The following is a 19645-nucleotide window of genomic DNA, read 5'->3' as shown; positions in this document are numbered from 1 at the left end:
ACTTCTTTAGATTATGTTGACAAGTAAGAAATCACTTTCAGTAAAAAGCCGTCTAGATATGTCCTGTGAACTTACCCATCTCTTAGTAAAGAGACCTTTTCATGTTCAGTGACTCCCAGCAATTTGGGGAGTTTTATTTTGGAGAGTTCCTCTCCTTTTCCTCACTCCACTCTGCTGTAGGCTGTCACCTCATTATACTGTTACCACTTACCATGAAACCCTGACTTTGAAAACACTTTTTCTTCTGACAGTTTGTCACCTGTCTCTTTTTTTTTTTCTTTTTCTTTGATGCATAGTCTTTATCTTGCAGTGAGATCTTTCTCAGGGCTCAACTTTTTGAATCCTGGCTACAGACACAACATTTCAGCTCACACCAGCCCTAATACTTCCAAGCAACCCAAACCCCAACACACTGTATATTTCCTTTGAGTAGGCTAGACATGCATATATATATGTCCTATATATATATATATATATATATAGGGTGACAGGCTTTGCGTTCTCAATGAATTCATAGTAATCATTGTTATTATGGAAAGAAGCAATTTATTTCCTCATAGCAGCAACTGGTTTCTTCCCAAAGAGTAAAGAACAAACCCCTGGACATAACCTGCAGGCAGAGTTATCATGCTTTGGGAACTTCCTCTTCTAATTTATGTCGGTATCTGTACAGCGCTGGTGATTAAAGCACTGATGTTCACTAACCACTTCCAGTCTATCTTGCAAGTCAACGTAATTCTGCATCAATTTTGTTTCACTATCTCTTTATATTCAGGACTATGAGTTTTAGAACTCCCCCTACCATACTTGTAGTTTTATCATTAACAGGTATTTCATTCTCCCCATTCATCGTTCATGCCAAGACTTTCTAGGCTGGGGGGAACATTTCCTGCTTCTTTATACGGGAGGAGGCTGTAGGTGCCCCAGCCCTCATCTGTAGTGCTAGGTGCTGTATGCACACCTTCCACGTGAAAAGCTCTTGCCATCTGAACAGAGAAGATAAATATCAAAGGGGAACTTTGACCTTATGACACAGATGAGAATTAAGGGCTTAGGGACATTAATTCCTGCAATCATCCCATTGAATTTTGGGCAATGGCCATGCATCATTCAGGTGTCTAGTTGCCCTAGACAGTAGCCTACAAGGAAAGAGAAAGAAAGAGAGAGAAAGACTTCTCTACAAGCAATTCATGTGCTGTATGAACTAAATATTTCAGAGAGATCCAATGTTCTCCCATTGCCTGTACAGGAAGACTGGGTTAGTCAGCTCTTAATTTAGGTCTCAGTATCCATTATCAGAATATCCACACACCCAGCTATTTTTCTCATCTGTTGAAGCATCTTGAGGGGAAATCTGATCAGATCATCTTTCCCTGCTGCTAATTAATTCTCTTTTTCAGTTCTGTCTATTTCCCACTTAAAATCCACCCTAGCTTTCTAACCTAAATGCAATTTCTGAAAACTTTGTACCATTTTGACTCTCTCCTTGGGGTCCCCCTTCCTGCTGTCTCCACCTCTCTCTATGTACAGGATCTTACCAGTTTCATTCATGAGAAAATTGTCTAATATAACAAGATTCCCACTCTGTGTCCCTTTCCAATGTTTTCCTCTGATTGCCTCATCTTTACTATTTCATCTGAGATGCAGAACCTTCTTCTTACTCCCTTTTTGGATTTCCCATTTGCCCCATTTTGTCCCAACCCCTCCAACACTTCTCATTCTCCACTTGTCCTTTCAAAATACAAAACCACCAGACTTTCCAGTTACAGCCAGTAATTCCAATAACACTGGTTAACATTCTTCCTCTCCTCTTCCCTCCTCTCCTTTCCTCTCCTCTCTTCTCTCCTTCATGTCTAACTAAAACCAGCACACTCTTTACAATCACCTTTTCCATTTGCCTTCCATATCTTGCATCTCACTGAAGCCACTCCTGCCAGCACCTCTAAAGAGTCAGTCTCCTTTGCCAGATCTTAAGAACTTGCTTTTCATGTTTCCTCCCTACTTTATCAGCTGCCTGAAACAGTCAACTGTTCGGTCTCTCATTTTTTATGTTTTGCCCTCCTTTGGCTACCTTAATTACTCTCCAGGTTATCTTGTTTGTCTTTTTCCCCTTTGATAAATCTGCATTATTCCTCCTTCCAACTTGGAATGCCTTGGTTCCTTTCTCTCCTCTCACTACTCTCAATCTCTGTAGCCTAACCCACAGACATAACTTCAATACTAACATTAAGCAGATGATGATACTAGGGATAATGCTGTCCCTCTGCTGAACGGGGCAGGGCATCTGGTGACAAAGGACGTGGAAAAGATACTCAATGTCTTGTTCACCTTGGCCTATCCTGGTAAGACTTGTCCTCAGCAATCCCAGGTGTCTGAGACTGGTGGGAAAGTCTGGAGCAAGGAAGACATATCCTTGGTGGAGGAGGATCAGGTTAGAGAACAAACTGGATATGAACGAGTCCATGGGACCTGATAGGACAGACCCATGATTGCACAGAGATCTAGTTGATGTTCTTGTGAGGCCACTCTCAATTATCTTTGAAAGCTTGTAGCAATTGAAGAAGGTTCCTGAGGACTGGAAGAATGCAAATGTCATTCCTATCTTCAGCCAGTGCAAAAAGAAGGATTCAGGGAACTACAGACCAGTCAGCCTTGGTCCCTGGGAAGGTGATAGATCACTTAAGATAATACCTTTCCTCTCTATCCACCCATCTAGGTAAATCTCTTATCTCAGACTTTATCATTGAACATCTTAATTACTGCAGAATCCCTTTCTCTCATTTTTCACAGATCTAAATTTGCCCTGATGATATTGCCTGGATGCAAAGGCCATTTTTTCCAGATATAGCATTGGTTTCCCTTCCCCATTTATATCAAAACTAGGCTGTCTGCATCCAATCAACCCACACAACCATTTTCCACAGTCCATGTGCTGGATTTTCAAGTGAGTGCTTTTGTATTTTCTTCCATGCTGCTCCCCATAAATATCTCTAAAATAACCTTGTTATTCTCTTCCTTTCTCTGCAGCAATATCTAGAAAGCACTGACAAGGGCTAGGCTGTAGATGCTTTATTAGCATTGCCTGTCATACTGACCAAAACTTTCTTATTACATCCATGGATCTCCACCTGTCTGTCACTATCTCTGGCTTCTTGATTTGTACTTAGATGTAAGTCTTTTGATGCAGAGAAAGTCTATGTTTCTAGAGTGCCTGGCACAGTAAAAAGGAGTCCTTGACTGGGACTGTAATGCTGAATATCATTGTCGGATAATAAAAATAAACACAGATCAACAATAGATATGTTCTAAAGAAATCAGTGAAATTCCTCATTACTCCAGTTAGAGAAATCTGCACAAGAAACATTGCAACTATCATAATTTGATTTTAAACAACAAAGCATTAAATTAAATTAAAACATCCAAGGCACAGGAATTAGTACTCACTTTTTGTATTTACCTTCTTAGAAATATCTAGGAATAATCCATCAAATACTTCTTGTAGGATACAGTTTTAACCTGGACATGTGTTATTCTCAGTCTACCTGTAAAAAGAAACAACAACAACAAAAATATCAGTGTTTTGTTTAGTGATTTTTAACTTATTTGCTTGTTTAGTGATTTTTAACTTATTTGCTATCCTAAATGAATTAAAACTAACTGCTGGCAGTTAGACAGGGCACATCAAACAGTCATCTATAGATATGTGTTTCTTAGCGTAGTATCACATCAGCACTGTACTAGGGTATGCTTAGTCATCTCATGGAAAGAAATGTATTTGTTAAATACAAACTAAGGCTTTCTGTACAACACTTTGAATTAAGTGCCTGTCCTTGGCTAACTGTGCAAACATCCATCCCTTTGCCAAAAGAGTAATTTACCAATTCCTCTATCGTAGTTTCAAGGGTTTCCAATTAACGTGGTAGTTGTTCCTTTCCTCTTGTGTGATTTTACAGTCCTCAGAAGGTGAAAGATTTTTATTTATGTGGTTATCCCAAATATCTCTATCCTTAAATCTTATACCTTTGTTAGAGCAAAATAACTAAGATCTTACACAGATGCGTCTTGTTGTTTCCACTCACATCAGTAAATTTTGTCTTATCTGAGTTTCTTGCAGTATCGAAGAGCCCCAGTTTAAAAGTAATGATGCATGTGTGACAAACCTGTCACGCCACAAGCAGGAGGTTCAAAGAAAGTGTAGCACAGCACTGGGGCTCCTCTTCTTTTACATCTCTCGTTAGCTGATTAGCCTCATGCCCCCTCTCTTAGCTGCTTTCCTTGTCTCAGAGAGACAAAGTCCAGTAGGGACTGGGGAGGTGGAGATGAGACCACAGCAACTGGATGTGGGTAGTTTCATTGAAAGCCACATTTGCCAGGACGAGCAACTTTCCCAGGCTCCCCTTTTTGCTCGATATGCATCTATTTTACATACACTCTGGTGCACAAGGTCTTGCAGAATTGGAAAAAAATAAAATTAAGAGGTCTGGCTGATGTGGTAGCATGCTATTATAGAGGTGGGCTTCCACATCTTTCCTTGGCAACCTGTTTCTGCATATATGGTCCAAAACTACATTGACCTTTTAATCTTATCAATTGTAAATTAATTTTGAATCCAAGCTGTCCACTGAAAAGGTGCAAAGGTCACCTTTAAATAGCTGTTCTGCTACGTTGCCCTTTGCTCCATGGTCCACATCCTTTGGCTTCCTCCCATTAATTCTGCTTCTTGAACAGCCCTCCTTTCTGCTGATTGCATCCTCATACAGATTATTTCTCCTCCACATGCATTTTTCAAAGCTGCATCTCATTTTGTCATTTCCTGCCTAAGGTTTCTAATCTCTCTATCTTCACTGATTTATGCAGTGCCTCCCAATTTGGATCATCTGTGATTTTAATTAACATGTACTCTTTTCCTGTCTTTTGGCTAATGAATGAAGATGTTTAAAGAAGACTGGACTCAAGACTGTTCCCTGATGTTCCCCCACTAGAAAACTCATGCGATTCAACACATTTTCATTTATTATCTCACTTTGCTAATGGCCCTGTGGATGATTTTTAATCAACATCACAGGGTCCTTATCTAAGCCAATCTGAATTAATTTTGTGAGTCTCCTCTCTCGCTGGTGTTCACTTCAACAAGAGGGAAAACAAAAGCAGAAGATGCCATTGCTCACCAGAATGCTTTTCTGGGAGATCTGGAAATGAGGAGGAGGTGAGAATAAATTGTTCATTCTCCTCTCTCAGGACTCTGTTACACTTACGGTCCCCCCCAGCCATAATATCTATACTAATTTTTGATATATGTATTTTTAAACTACTTGTCAAGGTAGGGAAGTGCTATTATTCCGACTTTTGTGAATAAGATCCAGCACAGAGAGAGTAAGAAGGTAGTCAACTCTGCTCCTTTAGCAGTCGTGGTTACAAATTGAGAGGTTACAGTTGCTTTTGCATTTACACCTCTCTTGTGGAAGTTACTGTGCCATGCCTGCCTGTTTATCTCTGGGATGACCCATCAACTGCACCATCAAAGTGATTTAATCTCTGCTTTAAAAATAAATAAATACATCTGTGTTTATATGTCAGTATGTACATATCTATATTGTGACCTGAATGCCATTTTGAAAGGCCAAGCCCAACTAGATGTAAAGCAATGCCATAAAAAGTGAGCATCAGGTACCCAGAGCACACAACTGCTTAATCCAGACCACAAGATATAGAATAAGACATATAGCAGTATCTGTTGGATCTGGTCCTGAAAGTTATTTGGGTACCTCCTTCTCACTCAGCTGGGCGTTGAGATATTTCTGAAGACCTGGACCAAAGGGCTTTGCTTGGCGTTATACAAGAAGTTTGTACTGGATTGGAAAGCAGATCTGCAAAGTTTAAGATGTGTTCCCCACCTAAGGACTTGTCTCCTTTCCTATTAAGAGGATAATAATGTCATGTCATGGACATGTAAGCTCTGATCACTGCTCTATGACTGCACTCTTTTCTTCCCCAAAAAGTAGGGTCTCAGCCTGTCCACATGCACAACTTCCTCCACTGTCACCTCCTGATAAACACTTTTAATGTGGTAGTTACATTCATTTTGAATGAAAATAAAAAGCACCTTTCTGCTACAGAGAAAAAGATTAGGAAAGGCATTTGTGGTATGGACATACTTTACACGGGTTATTTATTTTCTGAAATATTAATTGATGTTTCTGAATCAGCTCTGGAATATTATCAGAAACTTCAAGTTTATGGGGTTTTTTTAATAAAAGCCAGCAGGATTAAAAAAAAATTACAATTATCCCCTCTTCCCACCTACTCCCCTCACCAATCAAAACTCATGGGAAAAAAACCCAACAAAAAGAAGGAAAGAGAAAGAAGGAAAAAGGAAAAGGACTACATATTTCCAGGAGCATCAGCAGTCATAAAGAAACTAATCATGAGCTAAGAAATTATCTAAGGGAGCGCAGAGGGAGGTAAAAACATAAAGAAGACAATTTAGAAAATATTTGCAGGAGCAAAATTTATAAATACTCATTATATTTTTTAAACACATGTCAAAATTAATATGTGTTCTTGCTTCTGCCTTTCTCATTAATGTATTTAGTGCAAAAAGACATGCAGGACAAAATGTTTGTCACCAATATTCTCTTCATATTAGGAAACAATTGCACAGTTTTTTCACTCTAAACTTTTAAACATGGCCTAGTTGGAAATGAATTGCCTTTGACTTGCTAAAAATAAGCGTAAGAAACTTAATCTAAATCCATTGCAAGTGAAATTTATACCATACACAACTTCAGTGAGGTGTAATTAGCAGTGCATTGCAATAATTTATTATTGGTTTAAAAAGCCTGAACAATCAGGACCTTACAGCAAAAATGGGAAAATGGGAAGCTATGTGCCAGACATATTATTCTGGTTTATATTAATTCAGTTATTTTACCTTTGGTGCACATTCATCTATCCATACAATGCAAATGCTCCATTGAGAAGGATGCTGAATATTGAACCTTTGGCTCAATATGAAATATGAACTCTGAGGCATAGCTGCAATAATACTTCCATTTGCATTATTATGATTAACATTCCTCTGAATAGGAAGCATCCAGTAATATTAATTGCAGAAATAGTGAGATTCCAATTGTCATAAATCACCGTGCAGTGTAAAGCAAGCTCTCGGAAAACCTTATAAACTCTTTTTTTATGTGTTTTTTGGAGTTAATTTCCACCTCATTTTCACCAGGCTTTCCCATTTGTGTCTGTTGACAAGACAGTAATTATGCTTTTCTCTTGATTAACACATTCTTTTCAGTAAGGTTCCAAACAGCTTTCACATGAAAGGCTGAATTCAACAGAGCATGGTTTTTCTCATTAAAGACTTAGCATTCACCCATAGTTAATTTATCACACAGATACTTCCTGTCTCATAGGAAGAAGGGTGGCCTTGAAGCTAATGCTCTTGATTTGATCACAAGTTTTCTCCACAGCAGTTGAAATGAATGCCTTTTCAAATATGATGATTATTGAATTCATTTAATAAGTGAAAACAGGGGGGGGAAATGCTACACAGTTTCTCTACTAAAGCACAGATCCGAGGGAGATTTTGCCTTACTTGAAACAGCATCATCTCTAAATCTATACAAACTTTCGAATCTTTATCTACATATTCATATCTTTGTATCAAGTCAACATTTGCCCCTTTGCTACCATTTCTTTCCTCAACACTGTTAGCAAAACTGGCAATATTCATTGATTAATCAAAGCAAGCAACCTTGACATTTGGTGCATCAGCTTTCTTTCGTAACAGGAGTACGATGCAATGATTTATTTTGATGTATTACATTGTACCCTAAAAAGCATCCAAAAATAAAAATGCTTTCATTATCAGTGTTGTGAAAACAAGGCATCTGCATCAGGGACCACACACGAGGAGAGAACAATATCTTGCCACCTGTGCTAGTTAATCCAGACTTTAGACGGTTGGATTGTTTTGGGGTTTGCTTGTTTGGGGGCTTTTCAGATATGTTATTTCCAAATGTATCACATATTCAAAAAGCAACTAAAGGATCTAAGCAGTGTTCAGCCCTCAAAATAGCAGCTTTTCCTGGCTAGCGTGCTGCTTTGGTCCATCCTTGATTAACTCAGAGTAGGTGAGATGCCCCTGAAGTCCTGTGGTACCAATTGAATACCTAATGACAGAGTCCACTTTGCAAGAAAACACCCCCCCTGAGATGGCAGTAATTAGTGCAATCCTCAACAGAACAAGAAATGGTCGCGGATGACCTGGTTGCTGCTGGGAGGCTGAGGGAAGGAGGTAGATCATGGACATACCCTCGCCAAGGACGTTCAGACCAACTATGCATTTCTGGCTAGGAATAATTCAATCCCCCTCTCCGGGCCCGATCTGAGGGTCCTGCAAAGCAGTTAGACATGTTCTGTAGTCCCCTCCATCCCCAAATAATGCTTTTAGCAGACATTTACCATTAAGCACAAGGTTAAGCCTGGCTGGAGTCAGCAGATCTTTTCATATGTGCCCGAAGTCAAGTGTTCCCTGAGAGTGCCGTGGCTGAATGGGGACAGCCTGACGAGTCGGAGACTCATGACCAGGATTAAATAAATACATACATACATAAACTGGTCACTGCTGCTTCTGATTGCCTCCATGCTGTACATTTCTCTCCATCTCTTTTTCCATTATCACCCTCTGCTGTAAGTGACGGCTGGGGGTTTGCTGTCTAGCACAGCTAGCGGAGATAGCGCGTGTGGAAAGGAACTGAAATTATTCCTCCCAAAAGAAGCCCTGCTCACAGGACAATCTCTCATTATTTTGTTCCCCCGTGGAGAACAGAAAGGCATGGCTGATGTATTTGGAGATCATAAGCATGTTCCAAAAGGCAGCAAATGAAAGCAGAAGAGAGTCTTGTTGGGTTCAGCAGAGTCAAAGGACATCGTTCTGTAAGGTAGTGTATTCCTTTGCAATGATGGAAGCCCAACCACCACCAAAACCTTATCGCTCTCGACAGCTACCTCAAAGGAGGTTGTAGCGAGGTGGATGTCGGTCTCTTTTCCCAAGTAACAAGTGACAGGACAAGAAGAAACAGCCACAAGTTGTACCAGGGGAGGTTTAGATTGAATATTAGGAAAAATTTCTTCACAGAAAGGGTAGTCACGCATTGGAACAGGCTGCCCAGGGAAGTGGTTGAGTCACCACCCCTGGCGGTATTGAAAAGACATGTAGACGTGGCACTTAGGGACGTGGTTTAGTGGTGGACTTGGCAGTGTTAGGTTTATGGTTGGACTTGATGGTCTTAAAGGTCTTTTCCAACCTAGATGATTCTATGATTCTATAAACCTGCACATCCTCTATTTTCACACCAAATTAACACCCCATGTAGAAATATTTATTGGCTTTGGCCTAATGTTTCATTGCTATATATGCTGACAGCTTGTTATCAGAAAAAACAGATCATTCTAATTACCGTCATGATCATCATCCACACAATCAGACCTTGGTGGGAAACACATGGGGAAGGCAGAGCTTAGAAACCTAGGAGGAGGTCCTTCATAACCAACCCGTAACAGGTGACAAGATTTGCCTGTAGGGACCATCATCCCCAGACACTGATTCAGTTGGGAAGGAGTTAAGGCTTGTTATCCATCCCTCTTTTGGATAAAAAGGAAACAAGGGAGGACCATTAGAGGGAGGATGGAGAGTGCAGGCTGAGCCACCCTGGGGGAGGCAGTACAGAAGTTAAGCCTGGAGAGCTGCTCTTCCCCTAAACACCACTTCTTTTTAGCACACACTTCAAGTCAATTTTGAACCTCGTCAGCCAGTATGGCTCCCAGTGGAGAGAATGTTTTGCACATCCCAATCTGTTCCAATTGTGTTGTAGGGGCCACTTCACAGTATTTCATCTTTGCTGTTTTGGTTTTTTTAAGAAGAAGGGTGAGGCTGGTTTTTAAGCAGTTTATAGAGCAGGTTGGAAAAGGCTACATAGTCGAGGCTTCTCGGAATTAAGATAATTTTCTCAGTGTGTAATAATTTCAGGTGAAAAATTGGATTTCTGGGAAACGGTAGCCCAAGTAAAGGATGTGGAATGTGTCCTGTTGAGCTTTGGCAGAATTACATTTTAACGTTCATCAAAGAGTTACTGTCCTGTGCCCTTTTTGTACCAAGCTCTTCCTCACTTGTTGCAAGCTTACCAGATAGCTTTGTGCAAAAAGTTGGTCTTCATGTTCTGCTTTTAATCGTACCATGCCTAAATCTCATTTTCTTGTATATGCTTTGGTCACCACAGATTACTCTCAGCTGACTTTGGGTATCTATATATTAGATGTTAAAGAGCTATCAGCCTAGACTCGCTTAGATCTCTAGTTTTTACTTGCGTAAGTTAACAGTCAATGAGTCTCACCCCAAGCTATGTTTTCTCAGTGCAAGTGAGTACCTACTCCTCCCACCAATAACTGTAATGTGGCCTTCACAAAGGCTAAGCAGCATTTCATTAATGACACTGTTCAAAACATTACAGTTGACCACAATAATAAACCTGGTAAATAACTTATTTTATCAAGCCAGGAGAACTCGAGGACAGACTATCCAGTTTTGGCCAACTGGAACAAAGAAACAGGGCATTTTCATCAGCCTTGAAGTGTAGCAACCTTAACTGAGTTGCTTCTGCTGTGGGAATTTGATTCCTTGAACTTAGATTTCAGGTGGGCTAAGCAATTGCACCAAAATGTAACAGCTTCTCTCTCATAATGAAGTTGGTCCTATACTTGCAGAGTTTAAAATTAACATACCCATCTGATCAAGGCTTGCAAAGCAGTTTAGAAAGCCAGCTTTCCTGCACTTGAAAACTTTTCTTTGGATCTTACCACAAAAATTGCTTTGAAATGCTTATAATCCATATCGCTAAATTCAAAGCATTAAAATATGTCTTTTGTGCAATGGCGTTTCCAAAATAAATATTTTCCTGGTCTACTGTGAAAGAAAAAAGTCTTTGGCTTGTGGGTCATTTTTTGAGCTACTCCTTTTTCTGTGGGAAAGAATATTTTTTCTGTTGGGTTCATTTCATAAGTAAAAACATTTCTCCTGGCCTATTTGAACTGTATATTAAAAATGTCCTTGTAGAAGAAAGGCTTTCTGTATTGCCTAGAAAAGTATCACAGTATGTTTCCCAGTTCACAGCAGATGTTTCTATAATTGTTGCTCGATTGTTGTCCTCTAACGGCTTCAGGTCTCTCGGCACAGACTTGACCAACAATAAAACGTAATCTCACCATCAATACACATTTCGTTAAAGCTGTTAAATGGAAGCAATAATCTTTCCCTTTATCCAGTGCTGATCTATAATCCAAACCCCTTCAAACGCTTTGCAATGAGGGGTAATTGCTGCCCCTATTTTTTTGCCAGTGGGTAGGTAAGCTGACATTGAGAAGTTCGCAGGAGCGCAGCTATTGAGCTCAAGGATGGAAAACTTGACCCTAATAAAGGCTTGCAATTGTGGACTAAGCTATGTGGAGCCCACGTTTCTCGTAGACTATAGACACTCCTGCATGTCGCCTTATACATGCTATCTGGTCATTTTGTAGGTTATTTGTACATCTGAACTTTGACATACACTGGCTTGAAAATGTTGAGGAAAATTGCCACTTCCTTGCGATGTTTTTATCCCACTTGCCACAGATAGCACATTCTCCACAAAAACTCTACTGAAACATTTGTGTTTGCAAGTTTCTTAAGAGTAGAACAAGCATAAAAAATGCCAGGCACCAATGATTAACAAGATATACAAAGCAAAAGCTCCCAGTATAACCGTTGTAACAAATTAATGGTACATGAAATGGGTATTAAATAATCTTTAACATATTTTTAAAAGCTGTTTTCTCAGAAATTAAGACATTATGTAGCTGCTGGAGTGGACCAACAGGTAGATTGGGTTAGATAGCTCTGCACTGCTTGGGGGCACATTGTGCCTGAAATGTGCTGCTGAAGCCATTCCTTAATTTGTAATTGATTTACTGGTGAAAATCAACTGGTTGTTGCATTAGTGAGACCAGTACCATGGGAACAGAGGGCAAGGACACTGTTCCTGAAGCTCAGTGCTTCTGGGTTGGGACGATGTGCTCCTCACTATCATCTCCTCGGTCCCTGGGGGTGTAACACTGCTGGGGAGGGTGTCGAGAAAGGGGTGCGCTCAAGGTTGACCTTCTAGGGAAATTCTTCACATACCATCCCCTGTGCTCCTCCTACAGCGTTTCTCCTCCAGCTTAACGTGATCACACGCCAACACATGACGGGTCCAAAGAGGAACGGGCAGTGGTTCTCCTGGGAGTAACCAAGGGTCCTTCTGACCCTGAGAGATGCCACCACCTACCTGAGGCATCTTCTGGGCTGGCGGGTCTGACACAACACTTACAAAAGTCCTGCGCCTTCCAGCAAAGAGGCCAGGTCAGGTTTCCTAGGATATCCCAAATGAATCAAACCTTTAATCCATCAGAGAATACATTCATAACTGTATTCTTTCTCTGCAGCCCACCACATGCTACGTCTACCCCAGTGCTGCATGCTTAGTAGCCTGTCCTGCTGGCCATCATGCTGAGGCAAATGTAGGCATGGTGCGATGCTCTTTCTGGAAACTGTGGAAGTATTTACCTCCTGCATTTAGGTGGGGTATTGACATTTGAATGGCTTTAACGAGCGTCCCCCCTGCAAAGGAGCAATCAAGGGTAAAGCTATGAAAAGATTTTCATCTGAGGTCACAGGAGAGGTCTGTGGCCTCTGAATTCACTTCTCTCCCTCCATTGCCTACCCTGGAAGCCCAGGGTGAATAATTTAGATACTTCTGGAAAGTACCAAGAATGAGGTGGTATTAAAAAAGGTCAAAGCATACACTTGACTTATGTGGCTGGACATACACACACAAATGTATCTACATATATATACATACACATATATACACACAGAGTGAAATTTGCTGTTATCAAAAGAACTACGAATACCAAATGAGGGCTGAACAGCTGGAGCTAGATTGGCATATCGTACTGTACTGTAATGACTCAGCACAGGAGTATTTAATTTCCTCCCAGAGGCAAAATGTCTCTCCTTCTCAACTGGAAAGACTGGGGCGGCTGAGCCGCCTTTGCTTTTTTCTTTTGCATTTTACAGTGATACTAAGGGCTATACTTTTATAAGGAAGATGCTGTGGATCAGAATTGCAGCTTTTTTCTTAATTTCCCTTAAAATAAGAAAAAAACAGGCATTCAGGTATTAGCTATACAGAACACAAACCTTTCAATATTCACACCCAAATGCAAAAACCCCATTCAGTTCCTACCTCTGCCAGAAACAACTTCTGTGTCATGGGAAAAGCCCCATCCCTAACCCCTACTTCAGACCTTCTTTCTGCTTGGTCCCTTAATAAAACAAGAACACACCCTCTGTCGAGTGCTGGGACTGCAAGAAAGAACCTGTTTAATGAGATGCTATAACAGCCTCTCCACCAGACTTGTCATAAGTATCTTTACAACTGTGATTGTACCAGGAATAGTTCACTGGATTATTTTTTATAACCAGCCTCATTATTCTCCCCCCCAACCAGTTGGTAATTTGTATAAAAAATAACATTTCAGTTTTTATAGAAAATTTGGAATTCTCTGATGGCAATAGCCCCCTTCGCCAGGCTACCTCCCAGGACTGTGTGTCGTACAAACAGCATTAAGGTTTGACTTTGAGGTCCCCTTCCTCATTTCATTATTTAGTACATCTCAAGGAGGGCTTGAAGCTACTGCTATCGTCTTAAGCAAATTGATGGGATCTTTCCCTGCACAACAGAAGTTGAATAAAAGCAGAGGATCCTCATGCATCCCCCTTGCCCATGCTGCAGCTCCGCTCCCAGCAGCTCCATCCCTCCTGACGATGCTGCATACTGTAGATTGGCATTTTATCGCTTATCAATAGATCTCCATCATTCTGTGAATGAGAACGACTTTCCTTCAGACCTGTTTTTGTAAAGCAAACCTATATCCATAGGAGCAATTAGTCCCCTGCTGTGAGTTTAGACATGCCAGCTCTACTGCAGCTGCTCTCTGTTGCCAGCACTAAATTTTCCTCAGTAGTGGATCAACGTGTTTAAACACTTTGATCTTCTTTATCTCGGCGACGAGATTTGAAAGTCTCCTGGATGAACTAGTTTTCTTTTGGGTGCAACGCCATCTCATCCACCATTTCAGTGCTGACCTCAAACTTTTGTGTTTTATTTACTGGAGAGGGGCCCTCTTTTGAAATGGCTTCTCACATCCTCTAAGAAAAACTCCCCCCCCAACACTGAGCTTAAGTAACGGTACTTCAAACAGCAGATAAGAGGCACAAAGGGGACTCAGTCTTATACACAGCGATTCAGAATCATCTTAATCTCCGTCACGCACTTTCTGCTTTTCTTTTTAATCTCCCGCAGCACAGTGTGCACCAAACACAGCTGAGAACTTGCTATTTAAGCTGCCTTATTACTGTTACGCTATGAAAGCTTAACTACTGTTTAGAATATATGAGCACAAATAAACTGAAGCAAGGCAACACGCACCTCGGATGTGGGTACAATTAGGTAGATGATGGGAGATAAGAATTAGTGTCACCATCCTCTTTCTGATGGGTTGAGGCTTACTTTGTTTTCTCACTTCTCAAGGAGCCACAAGTGAACTATTAATGATGTGAAACTGCTGACCAGGAAAAAGCATAGCATGATTGTCAGGCTTATTCCTCCAAACACTGCAGAATTCCTGATTTTCCTACCCAAATTAACTCTCCACCCGTTTGCAAACCATGAGGTTGGTACACTTGCGAATGGGGAATCCAACTCATACCTTGTTAATGAAATTACTTATCTGAGTTTTGGACTCTAGATTGGTTTAACCCCAAACTGACCTAATCTACTCCCCTGTAAAATGTTACCTCCTGCGATAAAGGCAAGAGAGTTACACTGCTCATAAAGCAGATGGGAGGAGAGGGAGGAGAGACCTTATTGCAGCCTGCCAGTACTTAAAGGGCGCTTATAAGAAAGATGGGGACAGACTTTTTAATAGGGTCTGTAGCAATAGGACAAGGGGTACTGGTTTTAAACTGAAAGAGGGTAGACTCAGACTAGATATAAGGAAGAATTTTTTTACGCCGAGGGTGGTGAAACACTGGCTCAGGCTGCCCAGATTGGTGGTCGATGCCCCGTCCCTGAAAAAATTCAAGGTCAGGTTGGACGGGGCTCTGAGCAACCTGATCTAGTTGAAGATGTCCCTGCCCATGGCAGGGGGGTTGGACTAGATGATCTTTAAAGGTCCCTTCCAACCCAAACCGTTCTGTGATTCTATAAGGAGCCCAGAGGGTTTAATTGATACTACAACTTTCTGGATATTAGGACCAAATTAACAGGGCTCTTATCAAAATAATTCCTCTGAAATGCAGACAAGGCATTTTGCCTCACCCTAGTATTTGGTGCTGGCAGTGATACAGAGCTCTGGGATAAACAGTGTAATTAGAGAGGTTTTGTTCATGAAGGTTTGCCCCCTAAGCATGATTTTAATACCACAGACAATCAGAAGAGTTGATGAAGAGACAGATAACTGAGTCAAAATTTAGGTGAAGATTATTTCTGCTGTGGTTTGAGTGCTCCCACCCTGCACCGGCTGGTTTTATTACACAGGTGGATGGAATGTGCTCTGCTCCATTTCCAAGGGAGCCACACAAACCCAGCGTAAATCAGTCAGCAAGTACCTTGAACCGCACATATTAGGAATGCAAGTGAGAGGAATTCCAAAATGAAGCATGTTTAGACAAAGAGGCAATTATGGCATGGAGAGAAAAGGAGTGCAAAAATTTCAGCTGGAACCAGGGATGGAGCACAGTAGCTCAAGGAGGTGGAAAGTCTGATTCTGTATTTATATAGCATCATAAATGGGGTGATTTTAATCTCCTGAATATAAGATAGCAATATCTATTGGAAGTGAATCTCACAGACTGGTTCCCAAAGAGGATTTTGGAGACTGGTCTTCTCATCTCCACACAGTTCAGACAGCCAGATTCTGGTCTTATTTAAAAAGCGTCTGCCCAGGTGTGCTTTTATGGACGTTGATGGAGTTATGCAGTGCAATGCAGAACGGAGTCAAATGATACCTAAGTGTCTCGTGTTTGCACTGCAGAAAAAGGAGGGGAGAACAGAGCGGTTCGTATCACTGCATGCTGCAAGTTTGACCATAAAAATGCATTCCCAGTGGGTCAGCACCTGTTTAGATAAATGGTTTACTTGAAATACACAATGCACTCGAGCTCGCAAATTTATCCATATGGCACTAACACGAACTGCCAGCTGTGGCCAGTCGTCCAATATGTTCTCTCTCCATCTATGACATATGAAACCATATGGAATCATCTATCCATTAGGAAGAGATCATTTTCAGACAGGAAGGTTTTCTGACACAATTATTAGCTGTGGCGTTCTTGACCAGGAACAGGCTGAAATAGGCAGGAAACAAAAAACGGCTTATGTTGTCTTAAAGAGTCATGTGAAGAATTTTCTGGTTTTAAATCATCTTTCAAGCTGGTCCTTTTTTTTTTTTTTTTAAGAGTGCCTTTTATCTCTCAGCTTAATGTCATTCTGCTGCATGGGTTGCTTTTCTTTACACCCATTTCTGTGATGAGTGATCCTGGTACATGAGGACTACTGGTTTCCCCTGAGTTTGGGTTTGATTAGGGCCAACAGACAGGTATGTGACTTGCTAGAAACAACCTGGTTTAGGAGCAACTGCTGCAAACCCTATTTGTAAAGAAGTGGTCCCAGCACTGGGACTCAACTGTATTTCCCTCCCAAGTGACCTTCTCCTTGCACACGCTGTGGGCTTCAATCTGAACCAAGCTAAACACTATATATCAGCATAAAATCTAAGAAAAACAGTGACAAAACAGAGTCATTGGCTGAATTGGCTGAATTCAGTAATATCTTTATTGAGACAGAAAATCCTATTAGGGCAGTTCGTCTGCTCTCAGTCTGGAATAACTCGATTACTCTTGATTTGCACCAATGCAAATGAGATGAGAATCTGCCCCCAGAACACTTGCTAGCTATGCTCATTGACATGATCAGAAGTACAGTGTTGCCTATAATCAGCCCTGGTTTACCTCTAATGGATATAAGCAGAGACAAGAGCCTCAGGCATTTCAGGCTCTGTAGTGAATAGTTGATTCCTGTCTGCTTGTAGAATATGCAGATTATGTACGGAGAATCTGAGAAGCTTATTTTGGAAATGATGTGGCCCCCAAATGAGTCTGAAATCCAGAAATATTGCTTAACAGTAGCACTCAGAGGTACTGGACCTCTCCCCCCACATACATGGTACCTCACCTAATCCAGCAGAAAAACTTCTGCATTAAATCAGCGTGAGATGAAAATCAGCTCTGACCTGTGGTACAGCACGGACTATCCAAGGAAGAGAAAGACAGCATAATTACCGCTAATAGTAAAAAAAAAAAAACCAAACCAAAAAACCACGAAGTAAGAAGTTCTTTGATCTAGCACCCTGGTACTTGATTTGGGCTCTTACACACTCTAGTGATTCTAGATAGACCAGTCAGTAGACATCAGTTCAAACCTCAGTTGTGCAAAATGCAGACTCAATAGATGACATCAAACACAGCTGAAATTTTGTAAAGTGATCAGTTACTGTCTTCTGTTTGACATTAGCAATGGCCCATCTCCAGTTCTTTTCTTCCTCTTCCCGTTTTATAGGAGCTGGTCACCACTGAAAGGATTTGGATCTGGGTAACAAGTTTTGTGGTGTCCTGCTGACACTGTCATATCGTGTATTCTGGAAAAGAGAGATCGACAACTGCTTGTGCTGCCACAACAGCCCTCAGTTAGGGCTGTAAATGGGAAGCCAGGAGAAAGACTTTTTTTTTTTTTTTTTTTTAAGTAATCTTCACAACAGTAGGTGGGTCTCTGCAAATGTCCAGCTGTTTGTTTGTGTTTCCTATAGCCAAATAATGGTATTCACACAGTATTTCCTTTCTTACCAGCTGTGTTGGTTTCTGTAGTCATAGACCTGAAAGCATCCAGTGCCCACAGTGGTGGTTATCGGAGCATTAGTGAGAAAACACCAACCAAGGACCTTTGCAAGCAGACTAGGAGTTACTCACACCGTAACAGGGCAATTTAATGTGTGGTCAGTGGAGATTTCAGGCAACTTTTTCCTGGCTAGATGGCCATATGCAGAAGGTGACCATGACAGACGCAGTAAGTGAGAATTCATATAACACACTTCAGAATATTTTAGACACCTAATTACATGCAACACAAAACATCTGAAGTGGGGAACCTAATTCCTTTGCCTAGTTAATGCAGACATTTCCAGATAAACTAACATTTAAAACTAACATTTAACTAACATTTAAAATCAGATGGCGTGAATGCACCAGTAATTGTCCATTTTGCTGACAAAATAAACAAAGAGGTAATAAGAGTGAGTCTTGCCTAGAGATGGAGCACTAACTGGGAAGCAGGATACATGGATTTGTTCCCTATCTATATTGAATGACCTCCATCCGTCAATCTTTCCAGGGACATTAGACCATAGTTTTCCAGTCCTACTTTGTTGGCACTCCAGTTCAGCTAATAAAGGATGCTGTTGTCCATCTACTCGTCACCAGCAGTTGTTCTAGCCCTTCTCTCTTTTTCCCATGACAAGGGACACTTCTGTGATGAATCTGATGCTCAGATGTTTCTACGTAAATTTTACTTTCCTGAGCTATAATACCGAGCAGCACTGGCATACCAGCATCTCAGGAGGTTTCTAGTACTCCAGCAGTTCAGCCTGAAGATTGTGATCCCGGTTCCTTTTTCAGTCATTTGTTTATTTTTATGACCTTGTGACAATCATTCTCTCACTGATAATTTTCCTTTCTTTGGTCCCGTAACTGCTTATACTTCAGCAGCATGTCTTTATCACGCATACCTGACATATTTTGAAATACCACATGCAAGCATCTCACCACCTGAGCAGTTTATCTCGATGCCATGCCATATCATGCATTGATAGTTCAACCCTTTGCTTTCCCAGCTTTAAATCCACAGCAGAAATTTCCTCACCCATATTTGTCACCCACTGCCAGCTACCAAGTCAACATATCACTTTAGATCTGACATGTATATCTCTGCTTTAGACTACAGTCTGGATCAGATAGCTTCCTAAATCTACAGAGTTTATTGATTAGGTCTATAGAGGTCATAATCAATCAAGAAGTGATAAAACAAGCTAATCCATACGCTTCAATACACCTATATGTACAGACAGGTTGTTTAAAACGTACAGATCCATAAAAATATTTCACATAGCCACCAAAATTTTATAAATCAGCTTTTGCTGCTTTCATAACTCTATTTGAACAAAATGTCCCAGGAACTCAGGAAAACATAGAGGTTGCTGTTCCAACCTGGCATTTTTCTGGGAATTGGCAGGATTATTTGCTTTGTTCGGTCTTTCCCTATGCTTCTACACCTACTGAAAACAAGTGCTATGCCATTGGTGCCAGCCTAAAAGAGAGTATCCTGAGAACACGGCTGACAGTAACAGAATTTATCTCAAGCACAAAGCATTGTGGAGATATGAAGCACTAACA

At 40.9% G+C, this 19645-nt stretch overlaps 1 protein-coding gene across 1 annotated transcript in view; it reads right to left on the bottom strand.

The window, feature by feature from the left end:
- The window catches only part of TENM4 (teneurin transmembrane protein 4), a 598102-nt gene that overhangs the window by 401020 nt on the left and 177437 nt on the right, over positions 1–19645 (bottom strand). Inside the window, exon 3 of the mRNA XM_075050174.1 lies at positions 3445–3542. The gene's annotated coding sequence lies outside the window, so the exon portion shown is untranslated. The remainder of the gene's footprint in view (positions 1–3444; positions 3543–19645) is intronic.

This window comes from Buteo buteo, chromosome 18 (genome assembly GCF_964188355.1).
Source record: "Buteo buteo chromosome 18, bButBut1.hap1.1, whole genome shotgun sequence".
NCBI classification, from domain to species: domain Eukaryota; kingdom Metazoa; phylum Chordata; class Aves; order Accipitriformes; family Accipitridae; genus Buteo; species Buteo buteo.
The sequence above is the reverse complement of the archived record's forward strand: the minus strand, read 5'-3'. Positions and strand labels throughout refer to the sequence as shown.